We start from the raw sequence: 13832 nt of genomic DNA on the forward strand, positions 1-13832 counted from the left end.
GAACCCAGATGTGATTCTTGAGGAGACAGTCTTTTAAGGACCTGGAAATCAATCTAGAAAGTGAAACTTATTAATTATTGATGCATTTTCTGGTCAAGCAGATGTGTGTTTGTTTGTTTTTGTGTGCGATTCTCGGCAAAGAACGGTCACCATGGTGATCTTTTAAACCAGGGTCTTTTAAATGACACAAGTGGGTGGTAAAGTCTGCCTATCAGACTTTAGCACAAACACACATTGGCTTTTCTATTACATTCTGTACTCTGCTTTGACACTGTTTAGTAGCACAAGGGTTTTCTTGACATTCAATACCTACAAATGCACAAATAAAGTAATGGAGCAATAATGCAACACAGTAAGGTCTACATATTCTTAAATATTGTTAATAATTTCTATAAACCAGTAATTCACAGCCTGACTTTCCATGAACCATTGAAAATCTGTGGAGTGAAATAATTGAATAAGTGACTTTTCCTTTCCCTTTTTCACCTCCTCTATCTATAGACATTAAACTATGCTTGGCTCATGTGATCGTTCACTTCTCCTTTGTTTACTTGAGAGGTTGGGTTAACCTGCCGATGATCCATATCCGACAGCTATGTATTGCATGCTGCATTTATAATTGTGCTTTACAGGAAAAAAGTCAGAAAGGTTTCACTCCAAAACACTATATATATATATATATATATATATATATATATATATATATATATATATACACATACAAACTCTGACTCTGTCTATGCGTTTAAAAAGTTAAAAAGGTTAAAAAAAGTCAAATAAGGTATCTCCCATGTTGAAGGTTATTTTGGGCCACTTTGAGACTAATAAATAGTAGAAATTATTTCATTGACTAATCATTATTTTAAGACGACATAGATGATTAAGTGCTTTCCGTTCCATTGATAGAAGTAAAGCCATACATTACTTTAGCTGTAGGCTACCAGGTACAATATGTTACTACATAATGATACGTCTACTTTATAGAAGATGAAAAATAGATTATTTTTTTCATAAATCAGGCATTAAAACAAGAACGCAATCTGAACAGTCACATTGCCTTTTACAGTCAGTAGATGGACTCAAAAATGTCCTCATCTGATCTTAGAGCTAAGGTCTGTCCTCACAAATGTACAGCAGCTTAAGCAGACCACACACAAGCAAACACACACACCCATGCTTGTTCTTGGCTAATGGACACATGTTCCTCTGTGGATGTTTTGAACCATCACTAAAGCTGATCAGCACAGGGTCATTCATGCACAAAGACAGGCATGCTTAGCTTGAGTGATTTATAGAAATCCGAGCACCAAAATTATGTAAATCTGAGGCTGAGGACAAGTTGTGGGTCCAGTTTTCTGAGGACAGCTGGGTTGAGGAAGGTCAGGTCAGACTTTGGATATCATAGGGAGTTAAAACAGGCAGTGAGAGAAGAGGGTGGTGGTCTTCACCCAAATTCTTAATGGCTAACAGATGGTGTCCCTTACTAGAATCAAGCAAAGGAATAAAACTTCACTAAGAAAAAGGCAGAAACACATTTATCCTGCCAGGGAAGAGTCTCATGGGAATCTGAGGAGAAATGACTCTGAGATCATTCAGTTTTAAAAGAAAGGGAGGTTTATTGAAAGAATGGTATTTTATAAGCAAAACCTTCAACACATTGGCACAGCCTCAGAAATTGAAATGAAGCTGTTCAGAAAATGCATCTTGTAATTAGATTTAATCATGATAACGACATTTAAGCTTAAAGTCAACTTGGAAAGAAATCCAAATTAGATGGGCGTGTTCAGGGATAAAATAGATTTTTTTTTTTTGGATCATATTTGGCTTTGATCGCCACCGTCTGTGGAGACTCGTTGGCCAAATCTATTGAGATTTTGGAACCGTTTCCACACGTGGATCGCTCAGATCTGGGTGTTGACTCGTCCTAGATACGAGATAATTGAAAACACAATTCTTGCTCGCATTACGAATGATTAATTCATACAGTGATAGTATCCCGAGACTTCCCATGTTCAGCCAATTTCAAAGCTTTCCTATTTCTTCTCATCTTCATGCATCATTGTGTCTGCAGTGGAAGTAAGAAGCCCATTGTAACTCACAAACCCATTAGCGTAGAACACTGTGAACAACTAGCAGTGAAAGAATAGCCTACGGCTGGATTACAACGTTCTTGGAAGTCTGTATTATTAGGCCATTAAGACCAATCGCATTACAGGGGCCCCATCTATAGAAAGCTGATAAAGTGTGAAAAGAAAGCCCTCTAAGTCTGGTCTTTACAGGCTTAAAGTTAAATGCTATGAGCGTCAAATCACCTCGGATTATTGTTGTTAGCGCTCGGTATTTGTCCACTAATCCAAACGGCGCCTCACCTGTAAAATCTCAGACCTTCAGTGGTTATGGCTGTAAACCATCTTTGAGATGGAAAACTGTGGTATTATAATAAATTCTACCGAGTCCCTGAGAATCAATTTTTATAATATCATCAGTTCACATGATACTTCCTTCCTTTTGCTTTACATCCAAAGAATAAAAACCCGATCCCACTGAGGGATATTTTATAGAAGTGGGTTTACTGGACTAGAAATGTTTATTACTTTCCCTATTTTAGCCTGGAGAGACTCGCACGGAGAAAAGCTGCAATTATAATATTTTATTGACATGAATTAATTAAAGTTTTGGCGCTCAGACCCCGGCAGAAGATGTGGGCGGACACTGGTGATGGAGGTCAAAGAGTGGATGGGAGCCTGAAGGAGCTTCCACGAGGAAGAGGCAGAGGAGGGTTGAGCTCGGCTTATGAGCAAATGGAGCCATGGATGGAGGACCATGTAAATGAAGGCTTGTTTGGTGCTTGGCTATGATGAGGCACAGTCCATCACTGATAGGCTGCGGTAGACATGCAAGATGAACCGAATGGATGATGCAGGTGAGGCTGAAGAGTCTTACAATTTGACTTCATGCCTATAGGCTTCATTTCATACCTGTAGCAATATGGAAGGAAAACTCAAATACAACTTACTTGTAGGATGAAAGTGAAAGAAAACCATATATAAGAAGGATGCTACTAAGCTCAGGATGGTTATTCAAAAACTTATGTAATAATTATGAAAAAATAACACAAACATGGACAAAAATTGATATTTACATACATATATTTATTACTTCTTGTAGGAAGTAAGAAGAAGTATATTTAAATAGGTTTCCGTGGCAATGAAGGAACATCTTGTTCAAGACTTCATGTTAATAGTTTAAAATGTATGATGATTCCTATTCTTTATATTCGTGGGTTAATACCTGTAATCCCATCTAGAAAGCCATAAAAATAATTATTTTTTTGTTTTGTTTTATTAAACAGTAGTTTTCTGAATATTTCTCAAAAAACTCTTAAAAACCGTAGCATGTTAGTGTTTACTACTAATATTTAATAGTTGAATTAAACTTTTCATGAATATTTTATTTCCACAAAATCTTTCTGACAGGTAGTTTTTAAAAAAAAAAAACTTAGAAACTGTGCATTTCCACATACTTCCTATAGTGCTTTAAAAATGACTGAAATTCCTACACAAGATTTTCCTGAGAAAATCTGTTTGTCCCATCAATACAAATAATTTCAAAACTTTCCACGTCGTGTAGTCACAGAGAGGAACTGATCTGCACATCGGTGTGGTTTGAGTCTGTGTTGTGGCTCAGACTCAAACCACTGTCCACATGCTGCCCTTCAGAGAAACCTAAGAGTTTGCTATAATAAAGCCAGAGTGAGTGAAGTGCAAGAGCTAATCCAGTAGGATGTGTGCACGGAACTGTAGAGAGTTTAATATACACAGTTACCGTGCAAGGCAGGCCGGGTTCAAGTCAACTGACTTCAGTTTTTTAAATTACGACAGCAGCAATCTCAGGGCACTTCTCATATGGAGCAGACAAGCTCTTGGTCCAGTCAGTGTGAAATGTTCTCCAGGTCTTTCCAGCAGCGCCTGGGAGATAAGAGAGATTGATGGCTTTACAATCATGTTCTTTCAGAAGAGACAAGCGTTGTAACAACTGGCACTTTACTGCAGGAAAAAACAAAGCTCAAAAGTGTTTCATATTGCTTACTCTGCTAAGCTTGATTGTGCAGAGAGGCTTGTTTGTTCTTTCATTGTTTTATTTGATCTGATTGTCCGTTGGGTGCCGAGTGTCTCAGCAAACACAGAGACTATCTTTTCCCAAGCTTTGGGAGGCTGCAGAGAGGAAGAGCCTTTGGGATAAAAGCTGCTAAAACACTTTAGGTTGGGGGTGAGAAGAATTATGTGTAATGCAAAATACAACAAGATATGCTGTATATGCATTTATTTTTACATCCGCTCTGTGTGGAGGGACTTCCAAAAGCCCAGTTATATGCATCATATTCAATGTTTTTCAATGGAGGCAACAACCTGACTGGACCACCTATGCATCATTTTCTTTTGCAAGAACAAAAGTCAAACTGCTTCTCCTGAGTCCGAGTGCCTTTTCCAACAAATGGCCAGATATGGGCATATGTGTGATCCACCAAACAACCTTGATGTAATGCAATCAAATGTCTCCTTTTGGAAATTATTAGTCTCTGAGTCACGCGGCTCAGCACTGCATATTCAGTGAACTGGAAATTTTAGTGGAGGTAAAAGTGTTGCAAATTTGAAATGTGATTAAAGAAAAGTCGGTGCGTGATGTGAATACAAAGTGATTAAGAAAAAAAAAAACCTTGTAACTGAGAAAAAGCTCTCAAACTAAGCTCTCCTGAGGTTGATAAACCCCCGAGTTTGCTGATAATAAAACACACATATTGATTTGATCTTATTCTTTTGCAAGTTCGACACAAGACTTTGAGTCCATTACATACTGTAATAACACATGCTGTATAACTTATATTTCACATTCTTTTCCGCAATATTCTCAGTAAACCCCCATCTTAATTACATCCCTTCACAGTGGTATGCAGAGCTCTATTCATGTGCTCTATCAAACCCACACACACACACGAAACACACACACATGCTTAAAATCAAGGTCATGGGTTTCGTCCCTGTAGTTTTGCATCATTTCTCTGCTAGCCTCCTCTCCATCACAGCCACACTGGATTCCCTCACTGCAAATCGCTGCCAGCGGGGTTGCCGGTTTAACTCCCACCATCTGTTTGTCTTGTTTGTCTAAGCAGAAGCAGGTCAGTAAAACAAGCAACGATACACAAAAGGTTAGCTCTGATATTTCTAATTAAAGAACAGGGCATGGTAGACAGGAAAAGAGAGAGAGAGAGAGGCTTTTAATGCACTGTGGTCTGCTCAGACCAGTCGCTGTAATTATGAGTTGCCTGGGCTCAGCCTGGCACAGCCCCACTTTAACTGTCTATAGGGCCGAGGTGTTAAACCACCCGTGGTGCTCATTAGGAGACATGGGCTAATGAGTGCGCCACACACACATGCAACAGCAACACAATAAAACACATTCAAGTCATGTCAGGAGTTCACTGTGCTTTTACTACGCTCTGGCAAGCTTAATTTCACATTTCTGCCCTCGGTAACACACACGCGCCTGTGCCCTGATATTATGGGTGTGATTTCAAGTGCCACTATTATGAGCGTGCCTGGAAAAAGCTAATTACAAGTTCATGATTCTAATTATTTCATCTGTTTTACTGCATAGAAACCACACACTGCAGGAAATGAGCATGAAGCTAGCACTTTTTTTCAACAAAAAAAAAAGGTAATAAAATTATTGAAATGTAGGAAATGTTTGCAGGAGTTTGAAGAAACTGGAGCGATTGAAGAAGTTATAGAGAGGGGGTGGGGGGGCACTGAGAGAGCAAAGAGAGGGAATAAGAGATCTGGATAGTGGCAAAGGGTGAGGCGTGTAACTCAACCCTTACCCCGAGAAAGCCAAATTTATTTTGAGGGGGCAGAAACAGCTCAGGGTTACTATGCAGATTAACAGAGAAAAAAAAATACAAGTACACTGTTGAGTAGGGCTGCAGTCAATAGGCAAGGTGTGGTATGAGATTCTTACTGTATAATAACCATAAATAAATTACCATGATTTTATGGGTATAAAAATTTACAATAATGTGTAAATGTATCTATTTAAAAGTTTTTACTACAGAATATGAAAAAACAAAACATATCTACCATGTTCATGGTCACCCCAAAAACACTGTCTTGCAATTCAGTGGATCCATGAGGAAACCAGTGTGTGCATGACACTTAACCCCTGTATGTACAAATGGGGTCCAACCGACTACACACGTAAAACTTGTATCATTTGCCATAGTCCTCTACGTTTGCCTCAGTCCTCGTATGCACAAGAGCTAAGGGGCTAATTGGACATCTGTGTTATTTGGAACTAAAAATAATTCAACTCAGTGATATTTTTGTTGTAATCAAAGAAAAAGCAAAGCAGTCTTTCTATTAGCCAGTTACGTGATGGTGCACAGCAACATGGGGAAGGGTATTTCTGTCTTAGCTTGGCTTCATACAGACAGACAAAATAATAGTGGTTTTGAAACTATAACTTTCATATCAAGAACTAGCTCAAGTCATTTGGCAACATAATTAGGTAATAAAAATGAGACAAAAGGAGCCATGAACAATTTTTGACAGTAGGCCAACTTCTTGTCTTAAAAACACATTACATTGGCAAAGTAAGGGAAAAGTAGGACAGGTCAGAGGTAGCAACCCAATCATTGATATTAAGTCCAGTGAAAAACTGTCGAGAAATCAAAAATGAGAACTGATGTAAGTAAAAGAAGTTTAACTTGGTGATGTCAGTCCAAAACACCATGTTGGTGAGGTCATAACTTCCTGGGTCTTGGGGGCTTGGGTGGCTTGTTCCAGAGTTTTAGGTGGGCTCCAAGGGCGTTTATATTAGAGGCTTCCACGTTCCCGCTGGCTCTGAAGATGTTTTATGACTGCCGCTGTTGACTTTTCTGGGTCATATGACGAAATGTGGACTAAACGAGACCAGCATCTCTCAGATTGTCTGTCTGACCCAGTAAAGGATAGACCAGATTAAAACACATACACACATGTTGCTCTTTCAACTTGTTAGCCTTTGTCCAAACGGATTGCCTTGACCCATATCCAGCCGTCCGTATTGTATCAGACAGTTAACAGTAGGCTAAGCCCTACTTATGCATATCATTGCACCTCGGGATGCTTACCAGATCTTGTTCCACTACCATAAACACACCGTTCACACAGAAAATAAAAGCTGTACGTTTGTTTGTGAGCTAGGTTGAATGAAAGCCACAGAACAAATTGTATTTGGGTCACTTTCCGCTTTGATCCCAATGCCCTTAATGAAGGGTCCAGTCCATGGGAGTCTCAACAAAAAGGACGAGTTATTAGAGTCAAACCTGGATTGGCCTCTTACAGTCCCTGAGGTCAGGAGGATCAGACAGATTCAGACTGACTGAATTTAATTGACAGGCGCAGACAGTACATACTGAGTCAGATACCAAGAAAATAGTTGTTCTTTCTAGTTTCTGTCAAGCTGAGAATCCAGCAGATGAAAGGGGAGGAAGGGTTCTTCAGAAGGAGAAAGATGGGTTTAGGAACAGGAACATGGGGCGCAAGCAGGGGGGTGCAGACTGTAATTACGGCCTTCCTTAATGGGTAGTAAGCCTGTGAATATCAATCAGCCGCGACCGAACAAGTGAAATCTTGGTGAAATGTCAGCCTATCCTGGAAAGGATGGATGTATCCTCCCCAGGATGGATAAATAGACAGGTAGAGATCTATTTATACACTCAGATCACAAAATGGAATGACTCATACTATTGGGTTGACAAGGACACAATGAGAGTTCAGTTATTTTGGGAAGACTTAAAATCCCATTTTATTTTATTGACAGAGATTGAAGGCTTAAAGAATCAGTGTAAAACATTCCAGTCCCATTTTGACCAGGTCTCTACATAGAAGTTTTTATGGGGGCCTACAGTATTTAGAAGATTATCTAACACAAGTTTAATACACCTCAAATCATATTTTTAATGTCCTTTTACAGAGTAAAGAGACACTGAGGTTTAAAATGCAATCGATGCGTTTTAGACATTTAGATGCATACATCTAATTCACCTTCAGTTTTCTTAGCAGTAGTTACCCACTTATGATGACACACTGTCATGTTGTCTGTCACAGCTAATGATTCTCTTAATTGAACTGAGTACCCAAACTGTATTCACATACAAGATTGTGGATGTAATTAGAGTTGGCGACCACTCCACTGGATATTATCATTAGTTAACGTTGTAAAAGATCAACAACTTCAGAAGTTCTTCCTTTCTTACATCAAAACAAGAGTTTCAAACATGGATACAGTAAGGTCTATGTAAAAAGCACCATTCTATCATAATTACACCCATAAAGACAAGACCAAGAAATAAAAACAGACAACTCTCTCCCCAGTGACACGCTCCAGCTGAGGCATCCTAACACATCCTCCTAACAATCTGCTGTTTTCCCCATCGACTGGTAGCATTTAGCTGTGACAATGCTAGAGGCATCGCATGGCTAAAACACCTTGATGTCATCCAAAAAAGATGACATGAACTTGTAACAACAAGTTCATGTCCTATTGTTACAACAGTTACTATAGGGATCTATAGTAACTCAAGAAAGTTTTAGATCTGATTTCATTTATTTGGTATAAACTCCCCTAGTAAAATGTCAGATTCTTTTCCGTATTTTTGTCCCTTTTTCATATCCTGTGCAGTTAAACTAAAGAACAAACAAAGTGGTTTGGAAACAATCTGCAGCAACCCAGAAACACAACAGTTCATATATTGTTCATGTTAACACTTTATTAAAGCATCATTTGATTCAAATTCGGCATATAATCGTCTTTGGTTGAAGTCCCCGTCACGACGTCGTAAAATTCGTCTGCTCTACTTTCCAAAGGTTCTTCCCATAGCCGTCTTGAAGAGACCTCACAGATTCTCTCTCAGAGTTAGTTCTGATCTCTGGGTCATTACAAAACTTTAGCCCATTATTTTATGAAGTTAGTCATGAATTTAGATATATGTTTAGATTAAATGTGATGCAAAAAAAACAAAAAACAATCTGAAATGTCTTCTCATCTTTTCCTTTCTAGCCAACTCCTGAAAGTTTTGGATTCAAAACTGACCTGCATTTGCAAATATCATCACATGCATTCTGTTCCACAAAAACTCCAGCTCCATCTGAAGAAAATTCATCCCAGAACAAGATGCCAACATATTTCACTATAGGTGTAGTTATTTGTTGGTGATGTTGCTTTTTTTTTTCTTTTCACCAAACACACCTTTTGGAGCTATGGCCTAAAACTGCCAGCTTAGTTGCAGGTATATTCTCCCACAAAGTTTGGGGAAATTTTTGCGAGGTCTGGTTGGTTTCTTTTGAAGAAAAGGCTTCTGCTTAGCAACCACAACCCTAATCATAAACAAATGAGTTATGCAGGAGATTACTGTCACTTACTGTCACATGTACAACACGAAGGTTAGTTGGAAATTCCTGCAGCAATCTCCAGTCGCTGAAGTTTCTCTATTGTCCTTTCAATCATTTTGGAGAAATAAATAGTTTTGTAAAGTCCCATACTTTTGTGGGTTCTACGTAATAAATTGAGTGCTGTTGAACATTTGTATAGCCTTCTAATGACTGAGGTTTTTGTATAATGAGACCCATGATATGCTTTCTGCAAACTATGGCTGCAGCTCAATAAAACAAATGGATGAAAATCTAGAAGGTCAAACAAGGCATACTAACTTTTTCAGCATACTGAAGACTGATGGTTGGAAGTAATTCAGGATGTGCTTAGTCCAACATGGTGCACGGTTCAGTAAATGCCACATTAAACAGGTAAATGAATTATCATGGTCTCATTTTGTCTTTCAGTACAACTAGACAGACCAGCATTCATTTTGCTGCAGTCAAGACCCTGATCTGTGTCTCCATTTAACCCACAATCGCTCACAAACAACATTCTGAGATACTTCTGTTTCTTTTCTCGAGTAAAATCCAATATAAAACTGGCGATACTTTCTCATAGTACTAACTGTTGTTACGCAACCACTCTTCAAAAGAGGTCAAAAGTGCTATTTTGATGTTGAAAGAAAACGAGCCTTGAACATGACAAATCGCTCGCACAATGCTAATGTTACGTGATATTTTCACCGTTGCCGCGATTAGTCACTAGAACTAGTGTACGTGCATTTGATCATGTCAAACTGTATTCAATCGCAAAGGTGTGCGAGTGTGCACTTTTCACTAGAGCAGATAAGGACACTGTGAAGAGAAAAAGTTGTAAAATAATAACCTGGCAATGTCTTGGAACTGATATCATGCGCTGATAAAACTTTTATTACATAAGTGTTTGTGCAAAGTCCAACTGTGTTTCTGAAGGAGAGACTGTGAAAGCCGGGTAATTTTGGCCGAACAATAAGAAACACGAAACTCAGTTCTGAAACCTTCCTTTCTGTGGAACTGTAGAATAAATTAAACTCCCACTGAGACAGGCACAGCGATGCTCTCTAGGCTCTCACAGGACGTATTGTGCCAGCATCAAACCACTATTGTCTCTGTTTGTGTATTGGATGTGCATTTTGCATTGTGCATCATGGTGTGGAAGACGTCTGTTAGTACACATAGGGCTGTAAATTAATGCACACACGGATTATGGTACTTATAAATTCTCAAAGCTCACAAAGAGTCAGTGGACTTTGGAATTCACGGACATAAACACAAGAACCTCCCTGTGGAACTTCGTCTCATCACATATTAAACAAGGTGACATCAAGAGTGCTGGTAAGGTGGACCACTGATACTACACTATGTGCATCACCAGAAACACTACTCGTGTTTACCTCACCACTACGTGTTCCCCAACATGACTCAACCGCAAAGGTGCTACATTGTCCTCTGCTGCTTGATGTTGGGATGTGCTCAGCAATATTCCTGGCAGTGCAATCTGAAACCCCCTGCTTTAGAGATATAGTCTCTAATGCCAGATTAGTGATTGCACTCTGCTGTGCGTAAATGCGGCGTGCCTCTTCTTGTTTGTTTAAACAGGGTTACGGTAAGTTTGATTTGTTTTCAGGAGACAAGTAGATTTAGAAGAGCAAACAGGGACATTTAGAGGAGGGGTGAGGCAACATCAGCTCAGAATCGTAATTTTTCCGTCTGCCACACAAGAACACAATGAGGCCTCTGCTTTTTATGCTCAGAAATGCTGTTGATTATCTGCAGCGGCTATTGAAACAGATAAAATGCTTCACCACCAGGGTGCTGGAGTGCAGGTGAGCTCAAGCACTCGGAACAAACGTGTCATTTATCTACTGCACATGCAGCAACTTTTTATTACTTATTTGTTGTGTTATGCTTGTCTGTAGGTGTTCCTATTGAGATTAATTTAGCGATCAGGAGTCCTGCACTTTCTCCCCCTTCCACACATTGTATTAAATCCGTTGACTGCACAACAGATACTCACTAATAACTGACACATATCTATTGGATGTTAGAAAAAGCTGCTTGGCATAGACAGAAAGAATATGATAGGTTCTTTGGTTGATTGTTTTGCTTTTTTATCCAAATATGCATTGGGTAAAATAAAAAAAAAATAAATAAATAGATGCTTATTTTTTACCCAAATGTCAATTATTGCTACGAACAAGAATGTTACAACACAGAAACAAGTCTAACTTTTCACTGTCTGTTGACTGGTACATTAGTAGAGGACTTCCTGAAAACATTTCTCATGATCCCACACATGATCTCAGGCACCTACCCAGAGATCAAGAGTCAAAAATGTATCAGCTCTGGCTTTCAAAGCCCATAAGAAATCAGGAAATTTGCAACTTATCATGAGAGAACTGCCACTGCAGGAACAACAAATCAAAACAACTGACAAAATAGTTTTAAAATCAAGTGATATTTCACAAGTACAATTGAAGAAAAGTTGGTGTTTGTTAACTTCTTGCACATGGCCCATGGGAGGGGACTGCAGCCAACGATGCCCTGGACTGCATGTTAGGCCTTAAAAGGGCCAAGGTGGAAAAAGACTAGAGAAAAATCCATGCTCGTACCTGAAGGTAATTTAGAGCCCCTGGTAAATCTTACATGCAAGTTTTTCACTGTGGGAGGATTGTGAAGTACCTGGAGAAAACCCACACATAGAAAAATAGTCCACACACAGAAAAGGCTGTGACTTAAAGTGATGACCTTCTAGCTGTGAGGCAACACAGCCGACAAGCTGATCAGCCTTTATTTCGTACTTGATTTATTTTATTGTAAAATGAAGAAGCTCTGGTAGCTTTCGATTGTATTTAACTTATTTCGACTGGGTAGCTCCTTTCTGTTTGCCACACTATGCGAGTCTCACCTCCTTTGCGATGCTCCGTGCAACAACCAACCCTGACTGTCATGTTTGATCTAAGGAAGGATTGCAGCTATGTTCTCCAGAAATAAGCCCATCTAAGTAGATCTGTAGGAGTTTTATCCGTTTCCAATGCATTGGTGTCATCCTCATACAGTAAAAGCATTGGTGCTGGCTAACATGAGTCATCTGTTACTCCCAGTTCTCCTCCCATGACCTCCTCCTGTCTCACACATGATCCCACACATGATCTCAGTCACATGCTCCTTGGAATCCAGCAGAACAAAATCCATCTGGGTGCTGGAGAACTTTGATTCCTGTGTGTTTTCCTCATGTTACCTGTTCACTATCTGCCAATGAGTCACAAAATAGATGATGATACTTTCAACTTTTTCCTTTGGAGCTCGGTGAAGTCATTTTGACTGAGCATCACACCGTACTGTGTACATCAATATGAGGAAATTGAATAACTGGACATTGAATAAAGAGGAGTCATAACAAAACTTAAACTATGTCCAGCAGATAAACAGTATCTGAAAGATCTGTCATTACAGAATATGAAAAATAAAAAGACAAGTACAGGCCTGACTGAAGAACCAAAGATTAAATTTATGAATAGACTCTGCTGAGTTCTTTGAGAGAACAGTGGTGCAATCCTTGAGTTTCGGGACCTGTGAATGATTCATAGATCAGAGGTACGGTGCCTTGCAAAAAGTATTCATACCCCCTGATTTTTTGCACTTTTTTTATCTACTGCTAGAAATATACTTTCATGTATTCTGGGGGGATTTCATGCGATAGGAAGTGGATTTAAATATTACATCAGACCAATAGGAATACATTTACAATACAGAAATGTAGGCTAAACAAAAAAGTATTTCCAACTGACATGTTGTTGTTTTCACAAGGTAATCTAAAAAAGCAAGCCTCATCAGACCCACGTGTTACTTCACTGAATATGACTGCGTAAGGTACTCAGAGATGACTAGGCACAAGTTTATGATGTTTTGCAAGCTGTTGTTTTTAGAATTAAGCATGCAACGCTTTTACCCAGGCTGTCTGAATTTGTGAACTCTAGTAAAGCTGGTTGCAAGTTTCTTACTGCATTTGCAGAGTTAACCCAGGTTTTCTGACTATTTGTTAAATACCTTAAGGCTATTATTTTACTGTTCTTGCCCTGGTTTTTATTTAATTTTATTGGTCTGGATATAATCGACAAGTAGTGTCCAGCTCTTAGTTTTAGCTCAGAAAAGATCAAAGATTCTTCTCTGAGAGTGTCAAAAACCTGTTTGTTTCTGCCTGGTGATGGATCTAAAAAGAATTCTGTTTTTGTCCAAAGGGAAACAATTAGAGCAGTGTGTGCCTGGCTTGGTGGGTGTATGTGCCATCGTGGGAAGAGCGGGCTTTCAAGGCCGTCTCTGAACAAACTTGTTAACTGACCATTTGTTAGTCCTGAGACAGGTCGAAACAAAACCCAAAGA

This window comes from Poecilia reticulata, chromosome 16 (genome assembly GCF_904066995.2).
Source record: "Poecilia reticulata chromosome 16, P_reticulata-male-v2, whole genome shotgun sequence".
NCBI lineage: Eukaryota > Metazoa > Chordata > Actinopteri > Cyprinodontiformes > Poeciliidae > Poecilia > Poecilia reticulata.